The sequence below is a fragment of the Ursus americanus genome, chromosome 13 (genome assembly GCF_024610735.1).
Source record: "Ursus americanus isolate L20-20 chromosome 13, mUrsAme1.1.p, whole genome shotgun sequence".
NCBI lineage: Eukaryota > Metazoa > Chordata > Mammalia > Carnivora > Ursidae > Ursus > Ursus americanus.
Genome location: NC_142139.1, coordinates 67902770 through 67926832, shown reverse-complemented (window position 1 = coordinate 67926832; position 24063 = coordinate 67902770). Strand labels below are relative to the sequence as shown.

Sequence of the window (24063 nt, the reverse complement as noted above, 5' to 3'; positions counted from 1 at the left end):
ACAAAGAAAATGTATTTTTCTATTGTTGAGTGTAGTGTTCTATATATGCCAATTAGGTCATGTCTGTGCAGGCTGTTCAAGTTTTTTATAGAATTATGGGTTTTCTATCCATTTATTACATCAACTACATACAGAGAAGTGGTGAAATCTTCAGCTATGATTGTGTTTTTGTCTATTCTGCCTTAAGTAGTTTCAGATTTGTAATATGCATTTAGAATATTTATGTCTTACTGTTTCATCAGCCTTTATCTGATAATATTCCTTGTTCTGCAATCTACATTGTCTGAAATAATATATCCACTCCAGCTGTTTCGCATTACTGTTTGTATGGCATATCCATTCCTATGCCTTTGCCACCAAACTGTTACTTGTTTACTATTCATCTCATTTTTTCTTTTTCTTTCTTTCCCTGCTGCCTTTTGAATTCAATGAGTATCTTTATTTAGTGTTTCTTTTTATCTCTTCTACTGGTTACTATCTATACCGCTTTGCTTCTTTTTTAGTGGTTACTCTAGAGTCTACAATAAGCATCTTTAATTTATCATTTTCTACTTCCTAGTAAATGCACTTCACATATAATGTAAAAACATTAAATACCATCAAATACTTCCATTTCTCCTATCTTATGACATCATAAAAATACATGTGCCAAGACATATGTAATTTGTGAATATTTTTGGCCCCCACTGTAACATCAAGTTCCCTCTGTTTCCCTCATCCTATTCTTCTCAATGATTCAGCACAAAATTTAATGTCTCTTAGAGGAGGGGATATGTTCAAATTCGAGAACGTAATTAAGGCTGTATTGTTCAAGCAATGAAGCTTCAACGGGATGAAATTCGGTGATCATTAGCATTGCTATTTTCATTGTCTTCTTTGAAGCCACTTTGGCCCACACAGATCTGGAGCGGTGGAAGATCCGGTCCTATCTCTTTCAAGGCAAGTAAGTCTATCTCTCCCAAGTAGAGTCCATGCCTGGAAAAGTTACACAAGACTCTGAACATCTGAAGGAGATAGTTTCAGGTTGCAAGTTAGTGGGAAGAAAACATCCACTCTCTGTTTTTGCTATCTTGCAACTTCATTTCAGTGGGGGTAGTGGGTATGGATTTTTTGACTCACTAAAGTGGTAAATTCTGAGAATACCCAGGGAAAAAGGCAAAGAATATGGCTTTGCCCCCCCTGCATCATTCAAATGAACCTGTTATAATAAAAGTTTTCTCTGTACATCTCAGTCCATCTGAAATTCAGAATCAGAGCCCCAGCTAAAGTATAATTTTGCCTTGCATTGAGATTTTTCCTTTTACATGTGTGGAAGTACATTTCCTTCTGGTCTTCTTCGAAAAAGATGTGATAGAATCAAGCTGTATTGACTCATTCCTGGGTCTTTTATTTATTTTATTTATTATTTGTTTATTTATTATTTGGGGGGGTCTTTTATTTCTATAGCAAAGTAATAACCTGACAGTCTGAACTTAACTTCTTACAGACATTTGTTTCCAATATTTCACTATTCTACACTGCAATTAGCATATTTATATTAAATCTTTATCTGAAACTTTAATTGTTTTGTGGGAATTATTCTCGGAAGTTGAATTGTGCTGCTAAAAAATAGGAACTGAGCATTATTTACATTTTTAATGAAACTACCAAATTACCGTCCAAGAAATGTGTGCAGAAATATATGCTTATCACTCTAAAATGGGTTTATCTTTTTATCATAGTTTCATCAAAACTGGTCATCTTAAAAAAAAAACAAACTTTGCCAAAATTGCAGGGAAAAAAATGATCACATTTTGTTTATTCTATGATATTTTGATTACTTTTCATACTTATTGGGCATTTATTCTTTCTGTTTTGAATTGCCAGCTCATGCTTATTGTCTGTTTTTCCTCTTAGGGTTTTTATCTTTATCTTCTTCTTAATGATTGTCTATTTTTTGTAATAATTTCTTTGTTTCTTCTTCTTGACTCAGAACTTGTCATTTGACTATTATCTCTACTTATGGAGTAATGTCTTTCTTATGCATTGAAATTCTGCCACCCGCCTATATTCCAGTTATGATTGACAATCAAATCTATTTATACCTGCATTTCTAACACCTGACTGGTTAAGTATCACAAGATCTTAAGCATAATGGCAAAGATAACATATTGTCTAGATATAGTGGTCCTTCAAATCGCCTTTTCTCTCCTTCTTGCAATTTGACATCACCTAACTGAAAAACCAGTTCCCACTTGTGTGCAGAACTCCAGGCCTTCGCAGGCAGAGAGGGACTCTGAGGAGCAAAAGTGTATCTATCCACTTTTATTTTTTCTTTCCTATCTATTAAAGTCCACATTCTGTTCTCCCTCCCCAGGGCTGTCAAAGATAAAGCCCCAATGTAGCTCCAGGCATTTCTAACAAACATCCTGAGGATAATTGTCTACAAGACAAATTACTTAGTGCTTGGCTCAGAAGGACCAGAATGCACACCAAATATCCTGATGGGGTGACAGGGAGAGAAATGTTGGGGTGTGCACCTAGAGCCAAGACAGCCTGGTCCAGATCTCTGGGCAGCTGTCCTTGTTTGAAGGCATTGGCTTTTCCTGCAACCAGGAGTAAGGCCAGCAGGGCAGCTAAAGAATGATCTGAGTGCTAGGATACCTGGGCCTTCTTCCAACTTGCTCTAGGCTCCTCGGGTTTTCTATTCCTTATTTTAGTTTCATTTCATTTTGAAGACAAAAACAAATAGTAACATCTAAAATGCCGAGCTCTCTGACATTTCTTTTTTTTCTTTTTTTTTTTAGATGGGGGAGGGGCAGAGGGAGAGGGAGAGAGAGAATCTCAAGCAGGCTCCACACCCAGCATGGAACCCGAAACAGGCTTGATCTCACGACCCTGAGATCATGACCTGAGCAGAAATCAAGAGTCTGACACTTAACTGACTGATCCACTGAGGCACCCCTGAAATTTCATTTTTAAAAATTAGTTTTACAAACCAACAGGATCTTTCTTTTGTAGAATGGAACCCCGGAACATGTCCTCAAACTGAGGGCCTCATGCAATATTAAACTTATATACAACATGTAGTATCATGCTAATGCTTTGTTAAAGACATTCAAGCCATCTTCCTCTGATTAGAGAGACCACATGGATCCAAGATGTAACAGTGACAAAGAGATAAACATCAGGAGAAATATTAATATGCAAGTATAAGAAGACGTTCACAATAAAAAGGTTTCCAGCCGGTGATAATTTCTGTTTCATTCACCATCAGTAATCCTTGGCACTGCTACATTTGTAAATGTTTATGTAACTGAATTGGTGTAAATAATTCAAAGCAATATTATCTTTGATGTTCAGATGGATTTTTCTCTGAAGGCAACTTGGACGGCAGTCAGACATTATTGTCTTAATTAGAAAATGTTTTCATGTGGTGTTATTTCTTATCCGTGTGTGTTTAAGCAGAATTCTCTAAGATTGAGTTTGTGAAGGGCCAGAAAAGGCTTTCTCAGAGTCATGTTAGAACCAATTCCAATGCAGGAAAAAAAAAAAAAATGGATACCTTCACATTTCCAGTGGAAAATAAGGCACACTCCCCAAGAAGGAAAGTCAACTTAGTCACTGCAAGGGATTACTCGAATCTGTGGAAGCAAAGAGGCCACGGAGAGGGAGTTAAGCCAGTGAAAGAGACAAGACAATGGTGAGGAAGAGTGAAGGAGGAGGGACATTTGGTCCCTATTTTCAAGGGGGGTCAGTTTTTATCCAAGGCTCGTCCCTTGAAGATTCACTCTCCTGTTTATTCTGTGATGACCTTGGAGCCTCTGGAGAGGAAAAGGCTGGTCAGAGTAGTTCTGCAGTCCGTGAGAACCAGCTTTACTCTGACCTCAGAACATGAATGCACGATAAAATACATCTGCCCTCAGAGTAGGAAATGGTCTCTGCAAGTGTCATCAAAGTGCCCTTCGGTCCCTGATAAAAGTCCTCTAAGAATCCAAGAGAGGTCAGCCACCTGGCCTGATTTGCCCGTGATCCACCCTGAAGGAGACTGGAGAGCCACGACCTCTCCAGGTCCCTCCGAGCACTAGCCTCCAGTGAAAAAGCATGCCGCTCATTTCCACCCTCCCAGCCAATTGCTACGGGCAGCCTGCAAGCCTTTAATGAAACCGTCTGCAACCCTACACTTCCCCCTGGGAGGCAGTGGAGGAGCAGGAAGCTGGCAAGCAAGGACGCAGAGTACAAATTGCATTCTGAGGCAGGAGGAGGAGGGAGCCTCTCTGAGATTTCAGCTCCAGAACAGCCAGCTCCATTGACCTTTGCCTCTCTCCTTCACTCTGTGCTGTTCCTTTTTAGCTTGGTTGCTTTCATGCAGGAGTGTATGTTGTGCATGGTATGATCTAAACCATCAATAACCAACACATAACACCCCCAACACCCAACAGAATTAAATGCATGAGCAAGCAAGTTTTAGTCACCTTTCTTATGCCCTCCTGAAAAGTGGGGATATTAGATTACTAATATCTGCAGAGAACTACTTCTCCAAGTACCAGATAAACTCGGTGTCTCTAAGGAATGAACTCTTTCCCGGTGGGCCTGTCTGTTCACATGCCCTTGTAAAGGACAGTCCGCCTGGGCCATCCATTTGGGTACAGCAAGTGCACTGTCTCTCTGAGAGCAGAAAACCTTTGCAGGGAAGGTGAGGTGGCTTTTTCAACCGTTTCATTTCTGTGGGACAGACTGCTCTAGTTATAGGCTGCGTAATTGCTACATCAGGGGCTCTGCTTTCCGGAAAAAGGAAAAGGGGTGGGGGTAAGGTGGATCTTCGTTCTGCAAATCTAAAAGCTTGTAAAAACCCATCTGGGGATTTGTTTCAGGCAGGACCCACAGGACTATCTATCAGGCTGGTGGGAGGCAGAGGACTGGATGCTTTAAAAAAAAATCCAATTCAGCTTCTTTGTTTCCTGACAGAAGATTTCAGATTTTAGATTTATTTTTTATCTTTTTTTTATAAAAATTTTTTATTATGTTATGTTAGTCACCATACAGTGCATCCCAAGTTTTGATATAAAGTTCCATGATTCATTACTTGGGCATAACACCCAGTGCACCAAGCAATACGTGCCCTCCTTAATACCCATCACCAGCCTATCCCATGCCCCACCCCCCTCCCCTCTGAAGCCCTCAGCAGTTTTTTTCCCAGAGTCCATAGTCTCTCATGGTTAAATCCTTTTGAGGAGGAAATGCCTCCTTTTGACAAAAGGAACACCACTGGGCACCCCATATTGCATATACACAGCATGGGGACCCTCACCACCACCACTCCAAATAAATCAGCCAAGGGACTTGGAGGCTGGTGCTGCTTTTAATGAGAAAAAGATGAACTTCCTGTACATTTTTTAAATTAAATAAGCCATATGAATTATTCATTTTTCACCTCCCCCCAAAATATGGATATGATTATGTTTTAAACATTATTACTTCCCCAATCGAATAATCAATTTCTTCCATGATAATCTCAGCAGAAGGAAATCTGTCCTCTGAATTGCTGTCACATTTATGACCAGTCCCACTCACATGGTTTGCTGCATAGACAGCCTTACAGCTACTTAGGAGCACAAGCCCTTCCTGGTGGTGCCTGAGTAACTACCCATGAGACAGGGATAAGAACCTGAGCCCCAGAGCCCACATTTGTCTTGGGCACGCTAATGCTAGGTGACTGGATCTGTCCCCCTCGTCTCTGACAACCTGAGGTGACTGAGGGATGCAGTGTCCCCAAGAGAGAAGCTGCGTGCGAGCTTGCAGAGAGCCAGGCAGCTGAATTCAAATCCTACCTACAAGCATCAGGGGTTGAAATGGCATTTATCTCAATCAATCCTAAAGGTTAATGTACAGACATGGTTAGCTCTGTGGAAATGTAAAAGAACATTTTCTTCTCTTCCTGGCTCTTTACCATGAAAAAAATTCATCTTCAGAAGCCAAGAGGAGATAATTAAAAAGCTAATATCAGTCTGCTTCCAACACATCCATTTTCTGTGCCCGACCACACGCTTTGCCCTTCCTGCAGTGTCCTTGGCCGGGATCACCTGAGCGCTCTCCAGGAGGAGATATGCTGACTCAGAATTCTGCAGTCATTGCCTTATCTGCAGACCGTCTCTTCCTTTGTTAATCCTCCTTAGCCCATTTGCTCAGTCGGATGATGTCACGTTACCCAGAGCCAACCAAAGGGTGGGTGTCTATCACCTTCTCTCTTTTGTCATCCCAGTAGAATTAAAAAATATGCACACAAGCCTCTAGAAGGCAAAGGGCAGAGGGAATATCAAGCTGCTCTGATGGATAGTTCTTGAGGCCAGAGGAGCCCAGCCCTTTCTCTGAGTCCTGCATGATGAGGAGGTGCCTGGAGCCAGCATCTTCCTGCAAGGAATGACTGCATGCGTCAGCTCTGCTGAAGTATTGGTGCAAAAGGGCTGAATGGCTGGTCTGCAGTGCAAACCCCAGGAGGGATTTTTTCCCACTTTCCTGCAGGAGACATACATCAGAGCCAGCAAACACAAGGAAAGGGATGGAATGAGGTGTACCAGCTGGTCAGAGGTGGGCATGGAAACAGCTCCAGCAAAGCTGTGCAATAAGTCAGCAGTGTTCCCTGTATCCAGGCAGCAGCATCTGTGAAACCGCATTGTGGCTTTTAGGTTACTGTTTCATTATCCCACATGAAGTAATCCCTTAGGCAGGTTTTCTTCTTTTGGTTATTATGATGATGCATATCATCATAGGACTCAAGCAAGCACCATCCCAATCCTTTTTACAGAGGAAGAGACAAAGACAGGAAAAAATCATGATGCCAACGGGACAGGAGGCCAGTGTTCTAGATCTAGCTTTGCCACCAACTTCCTATATAACGAAAAAGAACCACATCACCTCTCGGGGCGCCTGGGTGGCATAGCGGTTAAGCGTCTGCCTTCGGCTCAGGGCGTGATCCCGGCGTTATGGGATCGAGCCCCACATCAGGCTCCTCCTCTATGAGCCTGCTTCTTCCTCTCCCACTCCCCCTGCTGTGTTCCCTCTCTCGCTGGCTGTCTCTATCTCTGTTGAATAAATAAATAAAATCTTAAAAAAAAAAAAAAGAACCACATCACCTCTCTGCATCTTAATTCTGAGCAGACATTATTGGCTGCCGAGAGCCATATCTTTCTCTCCACATACTTCTTGCTGGCAGAACCCCAACTTCGTTTGGCTAGTCAGTCACCCCTGAGCTCAAAGAAGATGGCTACTTCCCAGGCTTGAGGGATGAATATCGATTATCATACTTCCATTCTCCTCACTGTGATTAGTGTATTATGGATGTGTCAAGTAATCTGACAAATGAGATATAAGACCGCAGCAGACCTCTGAGGACACTTTCCCCACTCATTAAAAAAGAACACTGATGGGAGTTGCCCTTCCTTGTATTTGAAACTTCTCTATCAGGACATAATTAATATTTGGAGCTATGATAGCCATACTGCGACTATGAGGAGAAATGCCATCCATATACCAAGAATGGCAGAGTAGGAAAGTAGAAAGCAGCTGAGTGTTTGAGTACATGGTTATACCACTGAATTAACCCTGGAAAAATGAAACAATTCACCTTTTATCATCAAGCCACTCTTACTTAGGTATTCTATATCATGCAGTTAAAATAATTCTCTGAATCCATTAACCCTGTTTCCCTTCCTTCCATCACCTCCACATTCTAACTGCCATAACCTTCCTTTCCTGCCCTCTCCTGACCTCTCCTGCCCTGACCAACTCGGGCAGCAGCACTGAGGTGAAGGAAGGAGAAAATGTGTCGATCTCTCAGTGTGCCTACTGCATTCTCATTTTGTGCTAAGTGTTGTCAGGGGAAAAACAGGAACTTGTGAAAGAGGTGCAATAAAAAGCCATATAATGTGAGAAGCCTTGGAAGCCAAGGCAAAATTGACTATGTGATATATGGAAAAACATTGTAAGAAATACAAGCCTTCATTGCAAGAAAATTAGAGCACCATTCAGAATAAATAGGTGACATGAAGAGGTATATTAGACCTGAAAGTCCAGCCGGGGTTTTGTGGGAAAGAGAGCTGTCCACCAGCAATCGCCACAGACAGCCATCTACACCCCTGGCCCAGTGGGGACCCACTTGAGAATAAGGAGCACAGTGTGGTGATGAGAAAGCTTCCAGATGTAAAGAGTCCCTCTATACCATACTCAAAAGTATGTTAGTGCCCCCAGAAGACACGAGGGCTACTCATGGGTTTCTCAGCCTGAACCTGAACTGTGTGACCTCTAATTCTTATATCCTTCACCCACATTGAAATAAGAGGAGTTGATGTGGGTTTGAAAGTTGTTTATGGAAGTGTCTATACCTCAGAGCTCAGAATGACTCCTCAAATGCTTGCTTTCCTTAAGAGAAGTCTCTGTCACCCTACTGAGAACAGATGCTCCAGACCAGACACATTTATGGCCCCCTCAAAAGTTTTCTTGAATGTTCGGGGACTGTATTAGTTTTCAATTGCTGCATGACAAATTAGAGCATAAAACAATACACATATATTATCTAATAGTTTGTGGGGATCAGGAATCTGGATATGGCTTAGCTGGGTCTTCAGCTTAGGTTCTCACAAAGCTGCAAGCTGTCTGCCAGGGAAGCATCCACTTCCCTGCCCATATGGTTGTTTGCAGCATTCAGTTCCTGGCAGCTGTGGGGCTCATGGCACCTTGCTTCTTCAAAGCTAGCAAGGGGAGGGGCGCCTGGGTGGCACAGTGGTTAAGCAGCTGCCTTTGGCTCAGGGCGTGATCCCGGCGTTCTGGGATCGAGCCCCACATCAGGCTCCTCTGCTATGAGCCTGCTTCTTCCTCTCCCACTCCCCCTGCTTGTGTTCCCTCTCTCTCTGGCTGTCTCTATCTCTGTAGAATAAATAAATAAAATCTTTAAAAAAAAATAGCTAGCAAGGGGAGAGAGAGAGAGAAACTTGAATCTGCCAGCAAGCCAAATGTTTATAAAAAATCATGGATCACCTGCACCATATGCTGTTGGTTAAGAGCAAGTCACAGGTCATAAGCAAACACATGAACAGAAGCATGAGCTGAGAGGCAGGAATGGGGGAGCTACCATAATTCGTCCACCACAGGGACCCAACTGGTAATGCTGATGAGATAAAATGGTTATTATGTTTTTCAAATCCTCCTAGAACATAGATTGTTCTGATCCTTCCCTCTAGCCCCATATTTCATTAGCCTTGGCAGTTGGGTACAAGAGGTACCAAGGAACATTGATCCCATGAGACTGAACAGAATCAGAAGCTAAGTGTGACCCTGGAGTCTAATAGACCAGAAGGAAAGTTTAAACAGTTCCAAAAAATTGGCTTAAACAAAGCATTGAATGAGGAGCTATTACCAGTGTGACATAGGTTTGCTAATTAACAAATAGGTAAATAGGAAATCATGGGTTTTCAGGTCCAAGCTTGAGGTCTAGTGGCCCTTCAAGTGAAAAGTTTCTGCTATGAACACGGACAGAATATAGTGCTATTTTAATAAGGAATATGAATATCAGCAGTCAAGTAGTAGTCAGTAATTTACCAGATTATTGTGCTTAATTGGTGTCATCTGACAGATAAAATCTGTCTAAAAGATCAGATCTTGACAGACACAAGAACTTCATAACCAGAACCTGAGACTAAGGATTAAGAGTGGGAGGTGGTATGTCCACAGCAGCACCAGGTATTGGGAGGGGTGGCCACCTGGTGGTAAATCCCTTACGAAGGCCAAGCCACACTACACAGCAATGGAGAGGACCTCAGGGGTCCTGAGAAAATGGAGCCACAGCAGGGGCTTGTTCTTTGATCAACAGAGAGGGAGACAGAAAGCCAGGGTTCTACAGCAGCTGGCTCCCCTTCCTGGAGAAGCTCTCCATGTAAAGGAAAGGGTCACACTGGATCCTCACCTGAAGCCACTGCTGGCCTTCAGAGGGTTTCCAGCCCCACACTCACCATTCACTCCGACTTTCAGGAGGGGAGATAAAAAGATCTTGTCCTTTAGGCCATATTTGGACATTTTTAGAGTTACAGCAAAGAGTTTTAAAACCATGTTTTGTGTCCTAATTAAAACAATTAGGTCTTCAGACTGTCTTCTCTCTGCATGCACCCATCTAACTGGAATGTTGGTTGGCTTGCTACCAAGCAGAGACCTAACCATGGATGCTTCTATTGGCTCTGGCTAACCTGCAGGAAGAAAGACAGCCTCTTGCAGCATTTTACCTGTGCTTAGATTACCTTCCCTGTTGTCCCCATAAAGTGAGACAAAACAAGCCAGGGAGATGGGGGAAAGGATGAGTTTCCCCAGGGTCCCTCTGGGAAGACCCTTAGGCCAGAGATCCAAAAGAAGTTTTTATAGTTCACGAGGGGTTTAGTCCTACTTATCAGCCATATGGGAGTCTGAGTCCAAAATTCAGGCCCATTTTCCCTCTGTCTCTCCTCCTTGTGGAACTGACACTATAGTAGAAGCTGAATCAACAATCTTAAGAGAAAAGATATATCGTGTCATGTTCTCCCAAGTTCTCCTGGTCCTTCTCCTGGGGGCATGCTGGGAGTCGTCATGTGGCTGAATATGAAATGTGAGAGCCACGTCTATTAGAAGCTTTAAGAGCCAGTGCATGATTTGCCTGCTCTTTCCCTCTGGGACGTGCCTGGGACAATCATTCGAGTAAGTGGCTGCTCTGTTACCCTAGGTCCCTGAGTGGCTACAATAAACACAGTCCTGCTGGCCCACAGTGGGCATGGAGCCTTAACAAGAAATGAGCCTGCATTGCTTTATACTGCTGGATTTTCTTTTTGCTTTTTGGCTTTTTGTTTTCATAGCAAGACCTAAGCTTATGCCAACATCTACAGACCACACTGCCTCTGGCCTCTGAGACTGCACAGACAGTGGCAGAATCTTTGTAAGGGTTGTGATCCTGGGCTTGAATTTTGTGTCTGAAACTTGGAATGCTCTAAGCCTCACCCCGTGAAACATAGGCTGCTGGGCAGTTTGCTGGGGGCACTGCAGGCTTCTATAAGCAATAACCAAAATGACAAGGCTGAACATTTTATCCCTATTTATAGATGGCTTACTGGAAAATTCCCCCAAGTTTTTATTTTTGAGCTAATATGTGGAGGATGCCTGTTGGGGAGGAAAAAAGGAAAAAGAGGAGTGAAGGGAAAAAGAAAAGAGGCAGAGCTTTCTCAGGGGCAAATTCCCATGGCTTATATGCTGTGCGCTTGGTCTGAGGCAAAGCTTTGTTGATGTCATGGAGGAATAAGTCACACCTGCTAAGAAATTTATTCTGGAAAGTGGCCTAATCATGTCATATTAATTCTCTGAGGCAGTAAAATATAAGCATTCTTAGAATATAGACTCAATAAGAGCATAACAATATAAGGTATCAAAGGTATCAACAACATGGTATCAAGGGAAGAAGCCCTTTATTCTGCCATTAAATTAAAAATAAAAGGAGAAGGAAAAATTACAAAACAAAACAAGAAAGACCTGTAAGAAAAAAGGGCACTCATAAAAAGAGCTGTGAACAGTTATTGGGATGATAATACTTGAATAGAAATATTACCCATAAGAGACTTTTAAATTGAAAGTAAGTAATGACAGATAAAATTTCTTTTTCTGAGTGGGAATGGTTGTAGTAAAAGGAAATTAGAAATAAAGGGAAAGTGGTGATTTAGTTTTATGTGGTTTCATTTGTGACAATCTGATTCATATCCAACACAAGGAAAATAAAATAAGTTACTATAAGAAAATTAAATAATGTCTTACAACCAAGTAACTCATGTAGTAGCCAGGCCACAAAAAGACCATATGAAAATACTGGAACCTTGCTGCCATCAGGAAGGTGAGAAGAGGTCACCATGCTAATTGCAGAGGGCTTTGAAATATGAGTGATAGAACAGGAAATAGAGATTCTGACTCCACATAAGATGAAGCTCTTTCATGGTCCAAGTGCCATGATCACAGAAGTTCCAAGTGATGAAGCTAAAAATCCTCTCACTGTTTACAAAATTCCCTTTGGAATCAGGATAAATTAAGATAAGTCTACCACAGAGTTGACAGAAGGAACTCCTCCTGACCTACATCCCTCTGTATTCTTGATGCAAGGATGATGTTGCAAAGGTTAAGAGGAAGGCTGGGGGAGCCTAGATGTCCAGATGCTAATTAACTATCCCAAACAGATAGCCTCCTGGTGTGATTAGGTTCTGCAAGAGTTATTTTATACCCAGACCTGTTAGAGGTCCTGATACATAGATGTGGCACCAGAAAAGAGGTCAAGCCAAAGACAGCTTTATCAGCATTCCAGGAGAAAATGCAGTCCAATGGTTAAGAGCATCAATTTCAGCAGCAGACAGACCTAAATCCAGTCCTTGTTCTGATATCTACTCACTGTATAACTTCGTGCAACAATGTCTCTTGCTCTTAATTTTTCCATGTATGAAATAGAGATAATAATGGAATCCACCCCAGAGGGATGACTCTGAAGATTAATCAATATAATGCTTATAAAATGTTCAGTTCCTGGCATTCAGTACAAAATCAATATATGTTTGCTATTGTTAGAGTGTAAAGTTTTCCCTTTGGGCCAAGGAATGCCCCAATCTCTTTCCAATATTAGGTCAACAACCCCAGTGCAGCTGGAGCATTTAACCTTCTTACATTGTTGACATTCAGCCCAGAATATGGAAGCCTACTTAGAATATCTATACCTTAGGAGAGGCAATTAGGAATTACAAAAGGTAATATCATTAGGATACATACAATATAATCCTTCCCTTAGGACAAGATGGGAGTTGCAAAGTCCTGATCAGTTCTTCAAACCTAAACTAAAGTTAGAGGTCACTCAAAATCAGTCTAATACTATTGGACATTTATTCTTTAGTATGGAACCCTGCTTTCCCTTTTGACTGACCTGCTGGAAAAGAAGAAATCAAATAAGTACATCAGACCTTTTGGTCATCCCAGACAACAGTACTGGAGTGCTTGGCATCACTTTTTCCTTGGAGAGGATCAAGTCTTTGCTTAAAGCACATCAGACTTTTGAAGTGATTAGGAACCATGAGGGATTTTAGTCTCAAATTTTAATGTTCAGCATTGAATCAACAATAGTTTGATTTCCTGATGAAATATCTTAGCAAATTTAAGAATGTGATAAGCGGTGATGTTTTCAGGACACTTTGAGTTAAAAATTAAGAAAGATGGAATGAGCACTGGGTGTTATATGCAACTGATGAATCTCTAAGTTCTGCCTTTGAAATTAATAATACACTATCTGTTAATTAAATTGAACTTAAATTTTTTTAATTGAGAAAGATGGGAAATTTGGGCCAAAAAAGTGGTACCTCGGAGGGAAAGAACATAGAGTGAAAGGGCATTGACCACAGGTAAATAAATCCCCATGCACACTCTTTCCTTTGGTTCCCATAAGAAGTAAATACAGCAAGCCGTACCTCAGAGGCCAAATCATTTACTTTTGTTCCTCTTTGAATTCAGTCATCCTTTATCTCATTATCTTCTGAAAAGTCATCTACAACTGATGAAATTAACTTCATTGGCTTGAGATACAAATATGATATACATCTCTTTTAGTTTTCCAATTCATTTCTCTAGTCAGAACGTGGCTTCATTAATATGAAGTTTAATATTGAAGACTTGTCTTGAATAGTCCAAAGGAGATTTATGTTGAGCATATAAGTTCTTGAGAAAAATGATTTTCATTGCCCTGAAATTATGACTAAGACCCAGAGCCGAGGGAAAGAAACACACAAAGGACCTCATACTTTGAGGTCAGAACCTACCAGCAACTGGATCCAGCCACTCGCTAGCAAGGTTTACTGAGAGGCACCAGTACAGAAAAAGCTTCCTGCCATGAGCCAATAGAAGAGGATTTAGGGGCAGGAGTAGATTGTCAGCCTTTGGGAAAAGAACACTGTCCCCTGAGAGAGCCTATTCCCTCCCTTTCCATGAGAAGCCAAGGAAGGGAACATTCTAGAAAATTGACAAGAGTAGGAGTTACTGAAAGAATGGTAACTTGAATTTTGGTTCTTCTTTAAATATTAAATTATCCAGCAACCCTTTCAATATGCCCTTGTGTTACATAAACAGATGAAAAGGGATTTGGGGGAAATGAAGGGGATCGGAGAAGGGCCTGCAGTAAAGCAGCCTGCAAGCCCACTGTTTCATGTGGAGAGAACACTAGAGTTCTCTTGGGGGTTGAGTGAACACTCAGGAAAGTAGATGAGCTTGAACCCTTTCTCTGGGTAAGGAGACCCCACCAGCAAAGGCCTATTTTTAGTGGTGGGAGGAGCTAAAGGTTGTGTATAAGGGGTTGAGCCAGAACTCAATCTCTCACACTACAGAATTATGTATAAGGGGATCCAATGTATCTCTGAAAGACCCTCACATATGCCAGCATTTGAATACCAGCTCTTCCGAAGGTAAGACAATTAGATAATGTTGGACAGAAAAGCAAGGACAACCGGTAAAGGAGAGACCTGAAAATCCCATTAATGGTATACCAAATCCAGCATATGATCTACTCCAGATATCTGTATTTGCATGGTTTTCTGGCCAGAGCAGCCCTAGAAAACACCACTGCTGTGCTTCTGTTTGTTGGAGGCAGATCACTGATCTTACCTCGGCCATCACTCTGGGTCTAGGAACTCTGAATATGGTTCCACCTTATAAATATGGATTGAACCTACCAGGTATCTAGCTTCCCCCAATAACTGCTTACAAAGGTTGGTTGACACCAACCCAGAAGTACAGGGGAATTAATATCTCATGGGGCATGAATTGGCCAATGGAAGAAAGGGGATGAGGCATAACTAGCTGACAAATTCTTCCTCAAACATATTGTAAATGTATACACTTAATGTTCCTCATACTATTCTCCAAAGAAAACTACAGCCATTAATCAGGGATAGTATACACTGTAAAAAGTGGTCTACCCAGACCTTGTGAGTACTGTATTATGGGTCTGAACAGCCACAGAACAGAAGACCTAAAATATCATCAGGAGCTTTTGGTTATATGCATGAGTGGTATAAAGTTGAATTTTGTTTTAAGTCTGTCTCACAGTGCCTCCATTGGGTTCATGGTCCCACCTTGGTTTTGGGCTTTTTTTTTTCTTTTAACCAGTCTCCTAATTGAATAATTGGGATAGATATACTTTGCCATTGGAACCTTTTAAATTGATTCCCTGATCTGAGAAGTAGGGTTATTATGATGGGAAAGATCAAGTGGAAGCCCATAAAACTCCCCACCTCCAACAAGGGGAGTAAATCAGAAGCAATACTGAAGCCCAGGAAGACTACATACAACCTGGGCTCTGGAGGACCCAGATGGACTATAGCGTGAACTAAGGTAAGCCTGACCAGGGGGAAGACCCAACTGAAGCTACCAAACTGAATCATTGTAGTCTCTGACACTTGGTCTGGAGATCTGATCTGGCAAAATCTTACTTCTCAATTCCCATCAATAGGGAGGATCAAAAGCAGTTGGCTTTCTTCTGCAAAAGCAGCAACATATATTTTCTCTCTTCCTTCAGGGCTCTGCTAACTCTCCTGCTCTCTGTAATTATTTGGTCTACAGGAATCTTGATAGTCTTGACATTTTGAAAAACATAAAGCTGGTCCATTATATTGATGACAACATGTTAATTGAACCTATGAACAGGAATTGGTGAGTACACTAACTCTTAATGAGACATACATGTGCCAGAGGGCAGAAGATAAATTCCACAAATATTCAGGGCCATGACACATTGGTGAGGTTTTTAGTTTCCAGCAGTCCCTTTATGGATTTGGGACACACTTTATCTAATAATGGACACAGCTCTGTCCCAATCCAGAAGACAAAAGCAAACATGAAAAAGTGGCCTAGACTTTCAGGTCACTGACCAATGTCATAGAATGACCACCCCTCAACTCATACCTTTGGCCTCCTGGGGGTTCCTGTGACCAAATGATGAAGGAGAAAAGAACTTGACCTCATTTGCAGATGGGCTTATGAACTGTGTCGGTACTTGAAGGAAACGGACTCCTACGTTTCAGCTCCACTCAAAGGTGATCCTAAATAGCAGTGGGGAAGGGAAATCATTCCTGTGGTCAGAGCTGCAACCAGTATATTTGGTAATTTATTTCATGTAGGAGTACAGATGACTGTATACGTACACACCAACCTTATGGGAGATGGGAGAGAGTGGCAAATGCTTGTCTGCTTGTTCCAAGTGATGAAAAGTACAATTTCTTAAACCAACCAGTCATCTAATCATAGATACTAGATCCCTTCATCTTGGAATTGTCAGTGGTTTCTTCTTACTAAATTCAATAGTTCTCCAGATATGAGTTTGCCTTCCCTGAACATAGTACTTATGCCAATACCATTTTCAGTAATTTTTGAGAATGCCACATCTGTCAATAAGCTATACCACACAGAATTGCCTCAGGCCAAAGAAACTATTTTGTAGCAAGGGGTATGTGACAATGGTACATAACCATAGGATTCACTGGTCTAACTATGTACTTGACCAGAAGCAGTAGCCTAATGGCAGAGTGGAATGGCCTATTAAAAGTTGGGCTAAGGTGTCTATTCAGGAACAATGTCCTACAGGGCTAAGGACAGGACACATCATCCAGGTTGCAGTATATGCACTGAACCAACAGCCAGTATACTGGACTGTGTTCCCACTGTCTAGAGTGAATAAGTCCAAGAAACAAATGGTGGAAACTGGATTGATCCTTATCCCCATTATTCCCAGTGACCCACCTATAGAGTTTGTGCTTCTCTCCATGAATCTTAGGCTTTTCCCAGAGGATAAAATAAGGGATCTATGGAACTGGAAGATGCCATTAAACATGGCAACTTTGGGCTCCCCATGCCAGCAGACCAGGAGGCAAAGAGAAAAGTCACTGTAGTCCTTAAGATAATTGATCTTGATTACTATAAGACCTTGGGCTGCTGATACACAATGAAGACAGAGGGGTCGTTGGCACATCCTTAGTTCTTCCGTGTCTATTACAGATGGACAACTTTAAGAACCATGCCAAAACAGGGCAAGATAAGTAAGGGGTCAGATTCTTCAGAAATGAAAATTTGTGTTATCCCACAAGGGCAGAAACTCAGACTATTTAAATTTTTATCCCAAAATAAGGGAAATGTATAATGAGTGGTGGAGAGAGGAAAGTGAAGAATATTAATTAAAATCCCAGGACTGGTTGGTACTGAAACCAGCTAGGTTTACTTATCCTCCTTAAGCCTTTTTAAGACTAAAACCCACCATCACCTTGAAGCACTGAACCTTTCCTTTCAAGGAAGAATTGAGGGCATCTTGTGCTGAGGTAATATGTGGACATCATAGTAGAGTCTGTATCTAAGTGGCACTAGAAATGGACTGTACCCAATTTGTTTATGTGCCACCTAGTTCCTGTGCCTACCTTGTTTCCTGGACAGAATAAACCTAACAACCGTGTGTGCAGTGTTGATGGTCATGGAGTTAGTTCACTGTTGCTATCACCACAGGTCCCAGATCTAGGAGCTCCACATGGAGTTGCAGTGAGTGAAAAGAGATCACTGGGCCACAGTGAACTTACAAGGGCTCTGACATCCTCAGTGTTCACCTGGAGAGTCAACTGATGCAACCAGGTGGTGTGGAAAGTTAATGCCCATGGAGCAAGCTTGGATCAATAGGAAAAGAGCATGGAAGGGAGCTGGAGAATAAACTGTTCTCTCACTTCCTTCATATAGACAACTTCAAGATACAGTAGTTTGTATGACCTTTCTTGAAAACAAGCAATCAGCTGCACTGGCTATGACCAGTTCAATTAGACATCATCTTACATTTGTTCTCCATTCTTCTTTGTGTAATTTATCCTCTTTCCTCACTTTGCTTCTCTGTGTGAATTCCCAGGAAAGTCATGGTATATAGGTTCTTACCTTCAGCCCTCTTTTCTGTGAAACTGGAAAGGTGGTTTCCATCTCCTTCCTCTTTCTCAGTGCTCTCAAACTGGAGGAGCTGATGCAGAAAAGAGGAGTACATGTGTGAAGATACCATGCTTCAGCACCCCTAACTAAACTAATGGAGTTAGAGATAAGCTTAGCCTGCCTTGCATCATGTGGGAAGGAATCTGAAGAATTGAGCTTTGAATCAAGCTTGCTATTTCATTTTCTCATGAATAAGACCAAGTCATAAACATTAGATTGAAACTGTTCCAATAATTGGACATATCTGAAAAATCTTCGAGTCCAACAAGATGTTAAGAGACATGTTTCCACAATAGGAAAGAGGATTCCACATAGCACATTGGAGTTCAGTTATGAAGGGGAAAGGGGGATGTTTATATATAATCAGACTGAGGTGCTTTGATCAAGGATCACATCCTCAAGGAGGCATTCCCTGATACATCATTCTAAATCAATTAGCTGTACGCACTGCTATAGCAATGTCCTTATGCATCCATGATAGCTGCACTATCATACTATTCATCTCTGAAGCTGTATTCACTATTCAAAAAATATAGAGAGCAGACAGTATTCTAGCCACTGGTAACCTATTGTTGGACAGAAGTAGACAGTCTCTACTTTTATTGAACTTACAGCACAGTGGAAGAGATAAATATTAACCCAATAATCATGTTAATATTTCTACAGTTAAAAAAGTTTCATAAAAACATATAGGAGCATATGGCAGAGGAATATGACCAAAACTAGAGAATCAGTGAAACCTTCTAGAGAGGTTGATATCTTGACCAGAGAATTGAATGAAACATGGGAGTTAAGTAGAAGTTGGGGTGGGGGAAGGGGACACTTTCCAAACAAAGGGGGAAAGCATGTGCAAAGATCCTGTGGTGGGGGGTAGGAGCAAGTAGATATTTAGAAGATAAGATCAATAGGAGTTGGAGATAAATATAGAGGGAAAGGAAGATCAAGTGTGCGTCTTCTGTATCTGCATGGAGACAATGCTTGCTCTGGACTAGAGGACACTGCAGTGAAATGATTTGGAAGGAAAAATCATGGGTTTGGCTTAGATATATTGAGGTTTATGAAGTTTTTTTCCCTTTCAGACTGCAAAGCAGATTCGAATTCATTCATATATTTTTAAACAACCTTATTTATATGATTAATGTGTTTAATTCTGTGCTAAACATAGCATGGAAGAAATTAAGCACAGTTGGAGACTCAAGTGGAATGTACTTAATGCCATCTTCTCTGAAAATTCAATTACTCAGGACTTAATAACCTTTTAATGTCACAAGCTCACTCCCTCCCTCTCTCTCTCTCTTCCAGAAATATTTTTTGAGCACATATATATATACTTGGTATTGTTCTAGGTGCTGCGAATATAATGACAACGGGAGCTGTCTTTAAGGAACTCATAGCTTTAGAAGGATTTTTTTTAATAAATAATTACTATACAGTGTTATAAAGCCTTCAAAAGCAGAGAGTAGGGAGTTCTATGGGAGCACATAATAAGGACCTTTGGTCCAGCTTTGGAGGGTGGGATTAAGAATGCTTATCAGGAGGTAGCGATGTGTTGTCAAAATAAGCTATGGGCTAGGTCAAGGAAGGTAAAAACAGAAAAGTGCAAGTAGGTTTTAGTAACAGGGAGGTATCAGTGACTTGCACAATGTTCTGATCAAATGAATGAAATGCCTTATTCTGGATTCAGATAACCTGCTTAATACCTGATTTTAGAGGAGGTGGGGAGGAACCATCAAGCATTCAAAAATATGTATCAAATAAAGAACCACCTCTGGTACATTACAAAGAGGATCACCCTAATCCTATTGGCCTGACTACTTCACAAATAACAGTAGTTCTAATAATTTATACTTTCTAAAGAAATATTTTTATTTTTGTCAGCCTCAGCAGTAACATTATAACCTTTATCATTCCCAGAGACTCTGCTAATCCCCCTTTCTGAACTATTTGTCATTGCTATATAAAAGACTCAAATTCCCAAGATAACCTTTCTGAGGAAAAAATCATTCCTGTGTTTCTTGGGAGTATCCATTCAGGAAGCGTGACTTAAGTGCTTTTCATTTCTTTCTGTGGTATTGATTTTTGGCAGGCAGACTGGGAGACTTGGTTTATCTGCTCTCCATCAAGATCAGGCCACAAAGATTAAAATGTTTACCAAGCTTCCAGAAATAACGCTGATGGTTTGCATCCGTCAGGGGCACTCCCTAGAGAATGTAGTGACAAGAAAAGACGGGGAGGATCGACACTTCAATGCAGCTGCAAAGTATTCACCTGCCTTTTAGAGATCTCCTGCGTCATTAGACCCCTCATGGCACTCTGAAGCAGTGCATCTGTGATGGAAAATTAACAAAGCAAAATAAAATCTCAGATGGGCCCAATTCTCATTATTCATCATGAGGAAATACAAAGGCAACTGACTCATAAGTGGCCCTCCAGTCTTATACCCCTGTGACCCATTCCTCACAGGTACCAGAGTTTACTTATGAATCACAAATTCTATCTGGTGTTGCCTAGCAACATCTTTAATGCCTCCTTTAACTTACAGGATAAGCCCATAGCTCCCTGTTTGGGGTAATAACAACAGCAATAAATAGTAACAACCGCTATATGACACACACCAAGGACTGCTCTGAGCTTGTTGTATGTAGTACCTCTTCAAACATTTTAAAGAAACTATAGCATATAGTTTATTAGTAATCACATTTTAGGAATCATTAGTACCCCATTTTGCAGGCTAGAAAACTGAGGTATGAAGGAGTTGAATAGTATCTTCAAAAGCAGACAAGTATTAGGTGGTAAAAAGGATTTGATGCCTCAAGGTGTCTTCAAGTCTGGGACCGTGAGCCACTATAGATACTCTCATCAGTCTCCCCAGCATTTGTTCCCCCCACTTGGGTGTGTTCCAACTGCACCAAATCTGCAACATGCTGGGTTTTTCCCTAAAAACTAATAATAAAGAAAACACAACAGGAACAAATATCATCCGAGTTTCCATGTCTCTTATATGCTATCCTTTCTTATCCTAAGGGAATTTCTTCCTTCCTCCTTATGTTTATGGAATAATTCTAAGTATCTTTCAAGCTGCAAATCCTCTGATGGTCCTTTCTTCAACTTACAAGCATACAGCCACTCAGAGTTCTCTCATGTATCCTTATAACAAACAGCTTTGTAATGTAAGGCCATATATTAATCTCATTTGGCAAGCAGGGTAATTGAAGCTTTAAAAAGTTAATTACCCACTGAGAGTAGCAAATTTGTGGTTGTGTCAAAATTTTATGCCTGGATTTCTAAACCCAAGACCAGAATTTCTTTATTAGCGTACTTTGTATAATCATTCTGTCAAAGGCTGAGACAGGTATGTTAAATCTCCAGGCACTCTTGCCTGCCATTTGATTTATGTATTTCTATATAGAAATTATTTACTTTAGGGGCACCTGGGTGGCTCAGTCAGTTAGGCATCTGCCTTCCGTTCAGGTCATGATCCCAGGGTCCTGGGATTGAGCCCCACATTGGGCTCCCTGCTCAGCCAGGAATCTTCTCCCTCTCCCTCTGCAGCTCCCCCTGCTTGTGCTTGCTCTCTCTGTCAAATAAATAAATAAAGTCTTTTAAAAAATTTTAAAAAGAAATTATTTACTTTATATATAGTCTAATGATATGTTATCTGAAATACAAAGCTTCAAGATTACTTTGACATATGTGAATGGTAAAAAAAAAAAATCCTCTTGCAGCAAAAGCAGTTCTAAGAGGGAAGTTTACAGCAAATGCATAACTCAAGAAGGAAAAAAAAAAAAAAAACCTCAAGTAAACTAACCTTATACCAAAAGGAGTTAGAAAAAGACCAACAACAATAACAACAACAACAAAAGCAGAAGGAAGGAAATAATAAAGATTAGAGCAGAAATAAATATATCAAAACTTAAAAACAAAACAAAACAGTAGAACAGATAAATGAAACAAGGAACTGGTCCTCTGAAAAGATAAACAAAATTGATAAGCCTCTAGCCAGACTCATCAAAAAAACAAAAAGAAAGGACTAAAATAAATAAAATTACAAGTGAAAAAGGATAAATAACAACCAACACCACAGAAATACAAACAAATGTAAGAAAATATTACAAAAAATTATTTGTCAACAAATTAGACAACCTAGATGAAATGGATAAATTCCTAGAAACATAAAACATATCAAAACGGAAGCAGGAAGAAATAGAAAATTTGAATAGACTGATTACCAGAAAGGAGACTGAATCAATAATCAAAAAACTCCCAGAGAAAAGTCCAGGACAACTTCACAGGCAAATTCTACCAAACATTGGAATATCTATTCTTCTCAAAGTATTCCAAAAAATGGAAGAGGAAGGAAAGCTCCCAAATTCATTCTATGGGGCCAGCATTACCCTGACGCCAAAACCAGATAAAAATACCATAAAAAAATAAAAAATAAAAAAGAACTACAAGCCAATACCTCTGATGAACATCAATGCAAAAATTTTCAACAAAATATTAGCAAATCAAATCCAACAGTGCATTAAGGATAAAAAAAAAAAAAACCACAACAAACATTCAGCACGATCAAGTGATCAAGTGGGATTTATTCCCAAGATGCAAAGGTGGTTCAATATTTGCAAATCAATCACCGTGTTACATCAATAAGAGAAAGGATGAAAACCATTTGATTATTATAATAAATGAAGAAAAAGCATTTGACAAAGTACAACACCCATTCATGGTAAAAGCCCTCAACAAAATAGGTTTAGAGGACAAACATACCTCAGCGTAATAAAGGTTGTATGTGAAAAACCCACAGCAAACAACATATTCAATGGGAAAAAACAGAACTTTCTCCCTAAGATCAGGAATTAGACAAGGATGTCCACTCTCACCACTTCTCTTCAACTTCACTTCCAGTGAAGTCCTAGCCATAGCAATTAGACAACAAAAAGAAATAAAAGGCATCCAAATCGGTAAGGAAGAAGTAAAACATTCCCTATTCACAAATTACATAATATTCTATATAAAAAACCCTGAAGACTCCAAAAAATTACTAGAACTGATAAATGAATTCGGTAACATAACAGGATACAAAATCAATATGCAGATATCTGTTGCATTTCTATACACTAATGAAGCAGCAGAAAGAGAAATTAAGAAAACAATCCAATTTACAGTTGCACCAGCAATAATAAGATACCTAGGAATAAGCCCAACCAAAGAAATGAAAGATCCATACTTTGAAAACATTGATGAAAGAAATTTAAGATGATACAAAGAAATGGAAAGTCATTATATACGCAATGGTTGGGAAAACAAATATTGTTAAAATGTCTATAGTACCCAAAGCAATCTACACATTTAATGCAATCCCTATCAAAATACCAACAGCATTTCTCACAGAACTAGAATAAATAATCTTAAAATTTATATGGAACCACAAAGACCCCAAGTTTCCAAAGCAAATAAAAAAAATCAAACCTGGAGGCATCACAATTCCAGACTTCAAGCTCTATTACAAAACTGTAGTAAAAAAATAGTATGGTACTGGCACAAAAAATAGACACATCAATCAGTGGAACAGAATAGAAAACCCAGAAATAAACTCACAATTATATGGTCAGTTAATCTTGACAAAGCAGAAAAGAATATCCAATGGGGAAAAGACAATCTTCAACAAACAGTGCTGGGAAAACTGGACAACAACATGCAGAAGAATGAAACTGGACCACTTTCTTACACCATACACAGCAATAAATTCCAAATAGATTAAAGAGCTAACTGTGAGACCTGAAATCATAAAAATCCTAGAAGAAAGCACAGGCAGAAATGTCTCTGACCTCTGGTAGCCACATTTGTCTAGCTCTATCTCCTGAGGCAGGGGAAGTAAAAGCAAAAATAAACTATTGGGACTGCATCAAAATACAAAGCATATGCATAGTGAAGGAAATGATAAACAAAACTAAAAGGTAACCTATAGAATGGGAGAAGATATTTGCAAATGACCTATTCAATAAAGGGCTAATATCTAAAATACATAAAGAACTTACACAACTCAAATAG

General features: G+C 40.3%; 1 long non-coding RNA gene across 1 annotated transcript in view; it reads right to left on the bottom strand.

Moving 5' to 3' along the window:
- LOC123777439 (uncharacterized) overlaps positions 1 to 18038 on the bottom strand; it is a 97067-nt gene extending 79029 nt beyond the window's left edge. Inside the window, exons 1-2 of the long non-coding RNA XR_006775647.2 lie at positions 17965 to 18038; positions 15964 to 16100 (exon numbers count right to left, since the gene is read on the bottom strand). This is a non-coding gene — a long non-coding RNA (uncharacterized LOC123777439). The remainder of the gene's footprint in view (positions 1 to 15963; positions 16101 to 17964) is intronic.
- Between the last annotated feature and the right edge of the window lie 6025 nt (positions 18039 to 24063).